Consider the following 14940-nt stretch of genomic DNA (forward strand, 5'->3'; position numbering starts at 1 on the left):
GGTAAACAGAACAGAACCAACATGAACGTATTGCAGATATCATTCATTTACGATTTTAAAGTACAACATAATTCGAGAATTTATTCTGATTCAAGGGGAATCAGAATGCCATACTGACTGGACGAGAGGAGGAGCTGGGGATGGAGGAGGGTAATTAGCTCCTGAGAAACGCAATAGCTGCTGATAATACTGAAGGTAATACTTATATATGTATACAGTGATATGCGTCGTATTCCTATAGACGTGGACCAGCTGTGTCAGCTGATGCGAGCTTGACTAACGTGACCTGCCAGAACTGACGCTATGCTTAATATGACTGAAAATATAATTTTTTTAAAATATATGTAGTAGATATATAACAGTTATTTTAAATTGTAATACTATTTCACAATATATATATATATATATATTTAACTGTATTTTAATCCAATAAGTGCAGCTTTATTAAGCACAACAACTCTCCTTTAAAAAATAATACATTTTTACAAACCCCAAACTTTTAAATGTTAGTGTGTGAGAGAGCTAAGGGAAATAAGAGAGAGAGAAAGAGATTCATTCAGGTTTATTCAAATACTATGCAAACACACATCATGTAGGGAATGTGACAGATTTCAACTGCAAACTTAATATAACTTAATTTGAAAGCAGCAGGACCATGCAACCAGGTCAAAGTTTAGTTGGATAACAACTGCCAGTTGCACTAAAAAAAACAAGTTAAGTGTTCATAGTGTTTATTAGGTGTAGAGGTCAGGCTATTTTTATGCCCCCCTCTGTAAGGTGCATACGGGTCAGCAAACCAAAGCACAGACAAGTCTAAGAGCCTCTCCTCCAAACAACGGGAGCTGTCCATGGTGCTGAAAGCTGAAAATACTGACTGTGGAAGTCCAGCACCATTCAAAACATGAATGAGAAAGAGGGGGTTTCAGGTGTAGATCTTATGATTGTGTGTTTGTAACATTGTGCTTCCTGATAATTAAGATTTAGAAGTATTCTTCTAACATTCATACATACTCTTGTAACATAGTCTGTGGTATATATATACAGTATATATATATATATATATATATTACTGCCTGTCCACATTGCACAGTATAACAACTTACGTTTTACAGTGTTTGTCAAGGCTTTAATTTACATCTCTCATAGAAATGCATTTGCTTCTTTTGTTTTAGTTGATTTACTTCGACATTTGATTATGTTAATGTTGCCCCACAGACCGACAGACAAACACACACGTTGAGTTTCCATGTTTTATGGGGACGTTCCATTGACATAATGGGTTGGGATCCGGGACCATATATGAGGCATTACGAACCCCCTGTAACAAGTAATTAACCGACTTTGGGTGGTCTCCAAGATATTTGTATTTCAGTAAAAATAATAATAACAAAACTGATAAAATTAAGTGTATACGGAGAATTTCTTGAATTAATTATTTACAATCATGACTGAAGTTTGTGTTTAAAGAGAAATGACAACTAACCTAAAATGTTCTCTTTCACAGCTTATTGCACTTGCATGCTCAAATAAACACAATTATGTCAAAATGCACATTAACAATGTGTGGAGTATACAAGTAAACACAGTCTGTTATGGCCTACACAAGCGTAAACAGTTAGGAGAAAATAAGATACTAATAAGTATATTAGATCAGTGCACTCATTCTTAAAGGGATAGTTCAGCCATAACTACTAAAGCAACCTCTTAAACTGTTGCCGTCTGTTTCATTAATGTTAATTTAAAAAAATAAAAAAAAAATAAAAAATCTTTTGACTGAATCACTTTTGTATCTTTGATATGAATCAATTTATATTTAATTCATACAGTGAAGACTATACAGTGTTTTATTTATACATTTGATTATTTAATTTCTATGGTATTTCTTACTACATATAAAATAAATCTAGGCAACTGTACTGGAAAAACATTTTTGTCGTGTTTTTTTTGTTGCAATTTGCTTCTTTGTTTTCTATTTTTAATATCAAAAATAAAATAAAATTGTCTGCCTTGCATTATAACTATAATAATAATAATACTGCCAGTAATGTGGAATGATTGCAGTCAGCCTGCATTTGTTTTATAATATTACAAATTTGATAAGAATCGATTTTTAATCAAATTGTGACCTCAAGAATCGATTTAAATCGAATCGCGAGGTATCAAAAGATTCCCACCCCTACTATGTCAGAAGATCATAGTAGAACATGAAACCAACATGAAACTACACAACCAGACAATTCATTTAAAGAATTTTAAAGACAACCAGTGGTGGGATAACTGTAACACCTCTATTCAGCAGTCAGTCAGCACTAATCATTCCTTCATATAACCTTCACATCAGGTAGCTAATCGCGAGGCCACATGTAGCAGCGCTGCTGAGCTGTCCTTTGTGACAGAGAATTTTTCATTGTGCTGTGAACTTGACATGGTTTTCAAAGAGCTCCTGACACTGATTTCAGCTTCCTTCCTTTGCATTATTTTGCCCTACAGAAACATCTCTTTAGATCTGAAAGACAAAGTTCTTCAATCTAGCCATCAGCTGCTAGTTTCGCAAAGCTGCGGCTGCCTGTCAGCCAACCAGACGGGGCCTTGATTTCAAAGGTATAAGGCTGGAGTCTCTCAGCAAGACTCATCTCTGATCTTCCCCTTTACCACTTTCAGAGCCACACAAATGCCTGCGAATCAGCTCTTTAATAACGTAATCTTTACGGTGTTGTGATGTGGAACCTAGACAATTTCTTCTAAAGACCATTCAAAAATCCTGCTCCTTGTGAAGCGTAAAAATCAGCACAAATATGAGCCATCACGCCACACTGAAAAGTGCTCTGCTATCCTGACACAAGCATTCTGATTGCGGGACCGATGTTGAATGGAGTTGCAGGCGTGTGGTGCGCTGTCTCGAGTGTAAAAGTAGCTTTCAGGTGCGTTGGGAGGTGGAGGCGGTCAATCTGAAAGGAGTTCACACAGCGACTCAGTATTTTCTGGACTAGTCGGGCCTTTCCACTCTCACTCTGTAATCACTCTTATGGACATGACTTAATTAAACCATCAGATCAGCTAGCGCAGAATGCAGCCGAGTCCTCTGCAAATTAAAAAGAAATTAGGATGGCAGATGTGTCTTTAATAGCTTAATCATGCACCTCTATATTGCATCTATTAAAACATACAGGGCGTAATATTTCTCAAATATTCCTAAGCCACTGCTGTGCGTGCGGTTGAAATAGCAATATGATTTGTGAGAAAAAATACAAAAAATAAACAGACAATGTGTCATGAGGCCAGTTATTTTGGGCCTCAGCATGTGTTAAAAGTGTAAAAAGTGAAATATTGAGAGGCGGAATTGGCAGGGGTGATGATGTAGCCTGCTAAATGTGAAAGTGAGCAGGATTGTTTTTAACCCTGTTTTTAAACTTCAGCTCAGATCTGAATTATATCCTGCTGGCCAGTTGCATAAACATAGCCACTATGTTAAGAGTGTGTCTTAAGAACTAATCTAACCAAATACACTGCGAAAATGATTTTCTTCTAAATATTTTTGTCTCGTTTTCCAGTACAAATATCTTAACATTCTTAAATCAAGATACATTTACACGAGAACCGTCTTGTTTTCTGAAAAAATAAAAAAAGACTCAAATTAAATGAGACAAAATTGCCAATGCAGTCAGAAAAATAAACTTAATTTAAAGGCAAAACCAGATTATTTTTCTGACCCCTCAGGCAGATATTTCTTCTTGTTTTAAGCATAAACACATTTCATTTTTCAGAAAACATTTTTACTTTTTGAAGTCAAACTTTTTGGACAAAGTCTTTTGTCATTTTGCTCCTCAAGTAAATGTAATATTGATTTATGAATGTTCAGATATTTGTACTGGAAAACAAGACAAAAACACTGAGGAAGAAAATATTTTTTGCAGTTAGTCAAGGGATAGTCAGATTCAGATTATATCACTAAATATATATATATGAAAAAAAAAAAAAAAAAGATGACTACTTGTAAATCTAGTCTAAGCAGTTTATACAGCCGGCCACTGAAATCAGAGAGCATTTAATATAAAAAATACACACATCACATTTAATTCAATAGAGCATTTTAACATTCTGACATCAACACTGACACTGTAGAAAAGGACACACACACACACACACACACACACACACACACACACACACACACACACACACACACACACACACTCCTTCCAGTCATGTCTCTCTAACTACGTTTCATCTTTCAGATATGTGTGTAATTGTTGCATGGCTGAATTAGGAAGCAAAATTGCCGGCACTCCTCTGACGAGCCTAAGATAGAGGAGCTTGAGAGCTCTCAGAGTCTACTACTGTACATTAGGAAACAAATGAAAGGATGGAACAGATGAGAGCACACAGGCTCAGGAAGGGATCAGATGATAAAAATGTGAGAAAACAACAACCAAACGCCTAATTTTATTATGTCTCTTCCCTACATGTTCGCACTCATTTTGAGGAGTATTTCTGCTGCATGTTCCTCGCTGAACCACAAACCAGAAACGTGACAGGAACCGCAAGTGGCCAGAACAAACGCTGCGCTATGCTCCACTAGAGGATGCTGGCATTTGAAACTGGGTATTTAAACATGTGGAGATGACGTGTTTGACACCTCCGAGTAATTTCATCTCACATGTGCCCTTTGGGGAGAAAATGTCATACTGACACAGCGGATCAGGAAGAAGGAGAACAGAGGAGAAACAAGTCTTCATATGCAAAAAGAAGGTTAGGCAAAGGCATTTCATTCCAGCCCCCTTGTCACGTTCGAGCGCCACAAAATAAGCCATCTACTTGTCCCCAGACTGTTACTTTTAAAGTTTCAGGACCCGACAATAAAGGATTTTTTTCTGTCAGCCCGCTCAGGCAAGTAATTCTGCTTTTTACTTGCCCTGCCACCATTTTTACAGGCCTCATCAAAAAAGGAATGATACATTTTTATTATTAGATTTTTATTTTATGTATATGTATATGTATATACGTATATATATATGTATATATGAAGAGTTCAGATGCAAAAGCCTCTAAGTGCCATCTGAATTTTTCTTCTAGAATGATCATTTTTATAAAGCTTATAGCCTATATTTAAGTTAAGTAATTTCAAATTACAATTTTAAATTACAATGAATAGGTAATTTGCATTGCCATTTAAGTGAAATTATTGAACTTAAATATACAAGCGTGATAAAAATGATCATTCTAGAAGAAAATTTCAGATGGCACTTAGAGGCTTTTGCATCTGAACTCTTCATATATATATATATATATATATATATTATTTCTTTTTTAATTTATTACTTTTTAATTATTTACTGTCAAAAATTTGCTGTCAAATCGATAAATCGCGATTAATCACATCTAACATAAATGTTTTTGTTTACATAATATACATGTATATATTATATTTTTATATATATGCCTGTGTATGTGTATATATTTATACTGTATATACAGACACACACACACACATGCAGACATATAATATATATAAATATAATAATAGTATATACACACATATAGTATGTAAACAAAAACTTTTACGCTAGATGCGATTAATTACGATTAATCGATTTGACAGCATTTTTTTTTATTAAATATTTTTTCCTTTACAAAAAATGTATACAAACTTGAAATTATTCAGCAATAATGTAAGTACACATCAGCTAGATATTATCTTGGTGAGAAAGTAGAATGTGCAATAACAATGTAAAACAAATCAAAAGAAAACTTTTAACTTTGCAAGTCATAAAAATGAATGTAGCAGATCAATAGCCCCAAAAGGGCAAGTTGGAGTTCTGTCGACTGGCCTGAAATGCTCTCACGTCAGCCATTTGCCACTTCCCATCTTTATTGTTGAGTCCTGTGTTTTACCAACCTACAGAACCTTGGTACAATTGAAATGCATCTTACCTGTCAGGCCTTCTGAATACAGATGCCAATGTATGGGATGCTTTTCTTTCTTTTTCTTGTTTTGCTTGCAGAAAACCGCGTCAGCAACAGAAATCACAGCAGTATCTGCAAATGAGATAAACAACAAAAGCTATTAATCTTAATGTGTTATAACAAGCAGATAAATGTGCTTCATCAAAAAACCCATCTGATGCCCGGTTAGACTGACATGGAAGAACATATTGTGTTGTACGCTGACTTGAGAAGCTCCTAGAAAATGAGACATTTGACCATATGTACCGCCTCAAACCCACACTGACTATGCTGCCTAATGGTTTTCCTGGACCAACTATAGCCTTCTCCTGCTGTTTCATTAAACTGCTGCTCTTCCAGCTCAGCATCTGAACTATTCTGTTATGCCATCTGTAAGAGATTCTACATCAGCCTTAGGCTGGGTTGGGTTAATAAGCGATCCTGAACCACAAAAGAGAGTTTTATTCATTTATCTTGTCTACATAAAAGAAAGAGTGGCACCTGGCCCAAAAGCATATTTTGACTCTGGGGTCCACATGCTTTCCAGATTAAGGTGTTTAATTTAATTGGCCTTGTAATGAGCTGTTTTAAAAGTCTGAAAGATGATGGAGCTGATTGTCTGGATATTCAGTCATGCTTTATGGTGGGTCATATAGTTGTTTCCAGTATATCGATGTGGAAGGACCCCGGGTAGAGTCACACAACCGTGCCTGTTTACCACAAACTGGCTTAATAAAGGCAGCAGGTAGAAATTCTCCTGAGAAATACGGATAAGATGTAATGTTTTCCATGAGGTTATCTCCCATGTCAAGAGCTAACTACCTAGCATTTCCTTCAATCTTGCACGATTATGCGGGGTGGGCTATGTGCACAGTTTGCCTTATGCATCAGGGGGGCGAAGAACTGTTTGAGGCAAGAATATGAAATGAGATCATTATGAAGAGAAACAACTCCACGGCAAATATCTATTTCAATCAGTGGCTAGATGCGGAGGTTATCGATCAAAAACCACCATCATGCGTACCGCTTACTTCCAATTGAGTGCCATTTTCCAACAGAGAGCTGAAAATAAATATATGTGGCAAGGCAACGCTTGCTTATGGATTAGAGTATTCCTCAAACCCCAGGATTATGAAGATTAAAGTACATTGCAATGAGAGAGACATTCAATTGCATGCCAGCATTCTCACTCAATATGGAAGATTGATGGTTTCCTCCAATGCTGAGATTTACATATTCTACTGTTAAGAGCGATCGACTTCCATCGAAATGAACGGGAACCAGTCGCATTATAATAAGATGAAGCCACAAAGTCAGTTTTTGTTCAACTCCCATCCACCCGACTTACCAGGATGCACTTTGGGATGAGGGATGCGAGGAAGACATGTCTGAAGGATGCCCACAATCCTCTCTGCCCTCATTAAACAAAATGAATTTGTTGGAATTTGTTGGTAATCAACTACTTTTCAAAAAAAAATATATATATATATATATATAAAGAAATGAATCATGTTTTTTAATAAGAACACAATAAAATTGATCAAAAGTGACAGTAAAGACATTCAAAATTTTACAAAATATTTCAATTTCAAATAAATACTGTACTTTTGAACTTTTATTTTGTGAAAGATTACTGAAAAAAAAAATGGTTTCCACAAAAATATTGTTTTCAACATTATGTTGAGTAACAAATCAGCATATTAGAATGACTTCGGAAGCATCATGTGAAGACCGAAGTAATGGCGGATAATCACAGGAATAAATTACAGCATAAGACACTTCTTTCATAAATATATATATATATATAAAAAAAGTACTGACCCCAAACTTTTTGTAGTGTATGTGTTTGGATACATGCTGATGTAACAGGTTTTATTTATAACTTGTGTTTTATTTTAAATTCACACAAAATCCTAATTTGTTTGCTACATATGAAAATACTAGAAAAGAAAATACTTTATTTTTTTTTATATCTTTTTGAGTTTTGTGTTCGTCGCAGTTGTGACGTCATTTGCACGTTGCGCGCGCTCTCGCTTCAGTCCGCGGGAGGTCTGAGCAGAGCGAGGTATGTATTGTGTGCACTCCCGTTCAAAAGAGTGTTCATAAGTGAAAATAATCATTAATTAAGTAATCGGTTTTGTTCAAATGTAAATGAGTATGCACAAGTATGTGATCTTCCCTTCTGAAGATGTTTTTCCTGCATAAGTGGAAGTTTAACCGAGTGAATGCAGTCTCACGTTGTGTTGTATGTTAACGTTAGTGTGAAAGTTGGCCTGTGAAGCGTGTCTGCTGATATATTTTATATGTTCAAATGTTTGACAGGAGAAGGCTGATTTAAACACACTACTCTGAATGCAACAAATAATTACTGCATTTTCCAATTCATGCAGGTATGGTTATGAATTGTTTTTGTGATTTCTTTGTTATATGTGTTCAATCGAATTGGTTATATAAAATGCTGGAATGTGGGTGATTTAAAGATGTATATCATATGAGCTTAGTATCAATGTATATTTAGAGATGTATATAAATATATATTGTGTTATTTCACTGACTGTTGATACACCTAATGTGATGCTATTACTATTTTCTTTATATTCTTTATTACTGTAAATGAGATTGTAAATGTGCATTGTGATCTCGCTTCTGTCCGCGGGAGGTCTGAGCAGAGCGAGGAGAAGGCTGATTTAAACACTACTCTGAATGCAACAAATAATTACTGCATTTTCCAATTCATGCAGGCATATAAAGAACCTCTGAACCAGCAATTCGTCTCCAGTCTTTTATTCAACACAACACAACGCAGAGGGGTAGCCGAGTCGTAGGGACTAGAGAGACGCAAGCCCGAACCGGCTACACTGTAACATAGTATAAACATACTGACAAAATCTGAAAAGGTATTTATGTATTCACTTTTGTAAACAGCTTCATAAAACCTTTAGATTGATATCATAACTGTTTAATTTACAATTAAAAGGTGTATTTAAACACCTAACCTCACTCCAAACCTAAACCTAACCGCTTCTCAGCTATATGATTTGTAAATCTCTGAAGTTGTAAAATGATGCTGTTAATACGTTATGTATGTTTCAGCGTCTGTGTAAAAATACAAAGATGTATGTGCCTTGCAAACCCACAACACCACAAATACCTATGAACTCTTATGAAATATATGTCAGGATACACAGGAGATGGGCCACGGGAAGTGTGAGAGAGAGTCTCTTATTATAGCTGTGGAGCTGATGGTCATATCTGGAAGCCATGAGAAGGTCATCAGTGCAGGGCTCTCAGTGGCTTTAAGGCCTTTAGAGGGCTTTGGAGGTAGACAGGGAATGACTGAGATTGATTCGGTACAGAAAAGGCTACCCACCACTAGAGGATAAGTCATAGAAGAGACCCATAAGCCTTCTACACTCAGGAGAGTATAGCCTACTCAGCCCCCTTAACTCAAAACCACCCAACCTAAATATACCTGTTTCTTCTGTGGATCAACCATATGATGGTCACAGAGGTCATAGCTGTTGTTTCATGTTTTTTTTTTGTTTTTTTTATAAGGACAGACAATGAAAAGGTCTTTCCTCTGTTACAATTCCTGAGGTGGGCGTTAGAGATGCAATACTTGTAAATGACTTGTGAACATTCCTTTCTTTTTTTCCCACCCACAGGCAAGAGTAATCCACCATGTGAGGATTTACGGGGCTGGTAGAGAGAGTGCAAAAGAGAGAGCAAGCCACATGGAAATCAAGGAGGATTAATTAGAGCACAGGCCTAATGAGGAATCCTCACAGGAGCGGACATTATCGAAGGAGCAAACGTGTTTAGCTACTTTACAAAAAGAAGAGAAGGAAGGAAGAAATTGGAAAAGGGAGAAGAAAAAGAAGAGGAAGATGTAGAAGGAAAATAAGAAAGAAATAAGAAAATGAGTAAAAGGGCCTCTTTAGTTTAGAAAAAAACTCCCAATGAAATTTGAAGTGCTGCTCCTATCGATGTTGACAAAAAACACAAACATATAACAATACCAAAATACAATCAAAGTAAATTAATAAAATTACAAAATAAGACAAACTTGCTATTTGGGGGTTTGGGTGGGTTCGTTTGCGTTCGGCTTGGAGCCTCCTAAAGTGCGGGGCCGGTGCACAGCCCTAAGGACTGCCCTCTGCTATTTCTACTCCATTATTCATACGCCATTATTCATTGCAATGAGAATGAGTCATCTTTTTTGAACAAATCAGTTAGGTGAATGACAAATAAAGACTCATGAAGACTCACTTGTCGCCACCTACAGGTGTAACAATGTAACTTGCAGAAAGAGTCACTAAAAAATCCCCAACATGCACAGATTTAAAGGAGACTAACACAGTCAACAGAGAATGAATTACAAAGTCAACAGAGAATGAATGAGTAAAGGAATATTGGCTAAAGGCATTTTGCTCAGATTCTGACTCCTCTTGTAGACTAGACTACTGCTTTCAGATGTTGTTTGATATTGGTCTAACTATCATTCACCAATTAGAAATGAGTGTGAGTTTTTGTGGGTCTGTTTCCTTTCTCAGCTTCTCAGTCACTTTCATATTTTTCCATCTCGCAGCTATACTTTTGTTCGTAACACTAATAAAATGCTCGCTCTTTATCCCATCAAAGCTTAGCCACCTTTGTGTTTCCATTAAGCAATAGATGAGTAAGCAAACACCCACCCAGTCGTCTGCCTATAATACATAAATGCTTATACACATTTTGTCTGGTTTTTGGCATGATTGCAATCGATTCACTCCTCCGTTTGATTAGTTTCACATTAAAAAGCACTGTTAGCAGTTATTATTGCCAGTGCTTTCCAATACTATATCTGAATGCTGTTCTGTTATGGTGTTGGTGAAAGCCTACACCTGCAGTCAGCAGAGAGTTTGATGAGTGTTAATGGAATTGTCTGCAGAACCCTTTTTGTGTTTAAAATGCATTAGTAACTTGAGAGTAACCCTGTGGTTGGCTTAAACAGAGCCTAACTCCATTTACAGTGCGATGCAAGATACACGTTTAGTTGAAGCAAGCAGAATATTACACCCATATTGTGCATTTATTTACAGTGTAGCAGCCCCTGTGTGATGTAAATAGTAATGATTTTGTTTTAGCTTTGATGAAAACATGGCTTTTCACTACGTGGCACATTTAGAGACAAACTAATTGGACTAAAATCAGTAAAACATCCCTAAATAAAAACTTAAGCATTTGTGTTAAAAAAGCTTGCAGAGGTAAATTAAAGGATTACTCGCCCTCATGTTGTTCCAACCCTGTAAGACTTTCGTTCATCTTCGGAACACAAATTAAGATATTTTTGATGAAATCTGAGAGCTGGTTTTCCGTTTCATTTTTGGGTGACCTAACCCTTTAAGTGATATATGCACATCTGAAACACACAAATAAGTGATTGTGTGTAAAAATAAAAAATAAAAAAAAGGGGAGGCTAATGACCCATTTCCTGGTGGTTAAGCCTTGAATGAGATAATAAGCTTGCGGTAGATTCTTTATTAAATGTTAATTAACTCGGGCTGCACAATGTTTTTTTTTCTCTCCAAAATGAATGTTTTTTGTTCAAATTATAAGTAAACAACAGAGATAAGAAAAAAATATTGTTTGCCCGTTACCTACAAAGCCAAAGAGCAGTATCAGCAAAAATGCCAAACTGAGAAAAACAGCTTTTTGTGTTTTTCTTTCACCAAATATAAGTATCCAATTAAATTTAACAACAAAGGGTACAATTAGATAGATCAGAGGGAGGTGAATATTAAACATTTAGTTTTTTGACAGTCAGGCAAAATTTGGTAGTTTTATTGGCTATACTGCGCTTTGCCTTTGCATTACTGCGTATACTTACATGGCCATACAATAACATATAGCAGTAAGTGTAGCAAGTGATCATAATCAAGTTTCACCAGCATTTTTCCATGTAAAAGTGAAGCCATTTTGACAGTTCCTTTCTTCTCTGAGAGAGGTTTTATAGCATACATACTGTATGGTATAAAACCTGACTCATGCCACTTAGCTAGTTGCAACAATGTTCATGCTGACACAAAGGCAAACTGCAGTATCATAGTGAAACCAAGGCAGTACGGGCAGATACTGCATTCTGCCTTGGTTTCACCCTACTTTTCTATACAATACTGCAACTAAAAATGTAAATTTATATAAGAAATGTATTAGGTAGCCATTTGAAATTTTAACAGATTGAAGAGCAGATCCTGCACTTTTTATTTGTGCAAACATTTTTTTTTTTTGAAAAATTGAAGATACTGCTCTTAGCCTTTGTAGGGCAGCGTACACATGTCCATTAGAGCGTGCAAAAAACAGCAGACCACACTTCATGGACAGTGAAACAAGTGAGATTTAATTGAAAAATGAAGGAATTGAAGGTATGAAATGAAATGAAGGTATTTTCATATAAATATATTTTTATGATACTATCTGTATACAGCAAAAAAAGTATATTGTAAAATATATGTGAAATATATGTTGTGTAAACTGCATGGATTAAGTTTTGGGTAAGTGCAAAAGTAGGCCTACATATATTTTGGACAATGCAAATGTATTAAAAAAATATATATATAAAAAATAGCCAAAAGTGTATAAATGTAGAACATCTTTTGAAACATATTTAAGACAACATCTAAAAATATATTTATGTAGAAAAAAAAGTGTCTAATTCACTAACTGTGCGTACAGACAAATTTGTGTGTGACATCTGCATATGAATGTTTTCATGAAAAAAATTCATCAACTGTAGTACTAAAATTCTAATTCAAATTTATGAAGAAAAAAATGTAGGAGCAGCTACAACCACACATATGCAAAAATCACATACTCTGGGTGGCCTTATAAATATGTTAGGATGAAATATATATGTATTATACATATACGTGTATACTGTATTTCAGTTATAGCCCGAGCTGAGATGGTTTCTCTGTATAAAAACTCAGATACGTGTATGTACAGCTGGCTAATGCGAGATCTGCAATCTGGGTCTGTATAAATGGTATTTATTGTGTTTGAACTGGTTTTGAGGATGGCACACTACTCAAGGATCTTGCTGCATGTGCAGAGCGCATCTTTAGAGAGTGTCATATGTTTGCTGAAGCCCCATATATGGAGATAGTTTGGGTGTGTTTTATGCAAATCACTAACCTTAATGAGTCATCATTAAGAATACTCCAAATTCATTCAAATTAGAATGAGGTTAAGCACACATTCATGTGCGTACGCACGTGTTGGGAATTTTTTTTGTGAGTTCACAATAGAGTAATACATTTGCGTTATAATGTTAAAGGTTAATGTTTATGCTTTGCTGGCTCTTTGTCTCAGTGGTGTTAGACTTAACACCTTAACACCTATTTCAGTGCATGAAGTTTGCTGCTGTTTCACACTGGAGCTTATTGTTTATGCTTTACATTCCTTTTTGTACATTATTTTCCTCTCAAATGACACTCAACAATAAAATGGACATTCTTGGCTTAGATCCCAATGAATCTGCATGTTGTTGGTGGTTCATGCTGATGCGCTGCTGGCGGCTTCATTATGCTCAACTCTCTTCCTAACTGCAGCTTCTTGTGGCATTGCTTGTTTGGACTAACCTGATCGACAAGTGGTTAACCTTCCTGTATGCTTGCGCTCCACTTAAGAAGATGCAAAGCAAATCGAAGTGTAATAAATAATAACCTGAAGTCCTAATAAATCAGAACATTTCAATTTGGTATGTAATGGGATAGTGCACCCACATCAAAAGATATTTGGAAAGTCACGATCCCTTTTAAGTACATTCAAAAATAAATACATTTAATCCACCATTGCTCGCTCACACCACAAAATACGAGTTTTGCTGAAACGTCCTGCCTGGATGGTCCTGGTCAGAAAATGTCCTCTGTGATGGTGAGTAAAAGGCTGTGACAGTGTCCTGGAAGGCTGTGTGCTCTGCTATTTACCAATGAGGCACAGGAATAAACTCAAAAAGCCATTTGTCCCATAGAAAATGTCAGTGCCTTCATGAGCAGCAAAGGCATTTACAAATCTACAGAGGAAATATCTCACTACTTCCTGGCTGAGCCTTAGCGGCTTATAACGCTCAGAATAATCACTGTGGCAAGCCATTTTATTTGAATTATTCAGCATCCATCAGTGTTTGAATGTTATACATGTTGACACAAGCTATTACTCCATTTACTGGCAACAGTTCAACAGTTGTTTTTCCCACAATCCGACTGCCAAATATGTCTATAATCTAGGGCTGGCATTTGATTAACATAAGCCTATCACTGACCTCCAGTCCAAATAAATTATTTTACAATCGGGTTTGTCAATGTGCAGATGGATGTCTGCTGTTGTGTCACATCTGGCCGTTTTTGTTTTGTTGTTGTTGTTGTTTTTGTTTTGTTTTTCCTTCACCATTTGCACTGCATTTTTAAGATTGAATTTCCTATATTCTATATACCAATACTATATATATATATATATATTCTATATATATATATATATATAGATTATATATATATATATATATATATATATATATATATATATATATATATATATATATATATATATTTATTTATTATTATTATTATTATTACATATAAGACAGAGAACATGTATTATTATTTTTTTTTACTTCTTTTACTTTACCTATTTTACTTCTTTAAAATTCTAAATGAACATGCTAAACTCACTGCTCTACAATACACATTATATTAAAACAAACAGGATGTCTTCCTTTCTCACACAGTATATATACATTTTTGTTGCAATAACAATTAAATGTAAATGTTAGCACTTTACAATTAGTTAATGAGTTTTCTCTTCTACTCTATATCTATTTTGAAAAAGCGTATACTGCATTAGACTAAACTGGGAAGGGTCACAGCACTTGCATATTGTTGTCCTATTGTTAGTTTGATTGCTTCTATTACTCTCCTCATTTGTAAGTCGCTTTGGATAAAAGCGTCTGCTAAATGATTA

At 35.5% G+C, this 14940-nt stretch overlaps 1 protein-coding gene across 3 annotated transcripts in view; it reads right to left on the reverse strand.

Annotated features, from left to right (window-relative positions):
• The window catches only part of lingo2 (leucine rich repeat and Ig domain containing 2), a 268557-nt gene that overhangs the window by 155662 nt on the left and 97955 nt on the right, over positions 1-14940 (reverse strand). For all 3 annotated transcript variants that reach the window (XM_084133264.1, XM_084133263.1, XM_084133265.1), the window contains exon 3: positions 5932-6036. The gene's annotated coding sequence lies outside the window, so the exon portion shown is untranslated. The remainder of the gene's footprint in view (positions 1-5931; positions 6037-14940) is intronic.

This window comes from Abramis brama (genome assembly GCF_963993115.1).
Source record: "Abramis brama genome assembly, chromosome: 13".
Classification (NCBI taxonomy): Eukaryota; Metazoa; Chordata; class Actinopteri; order Cypriniformes; family Leuciscidae; genus Abramis; species Abramis brama.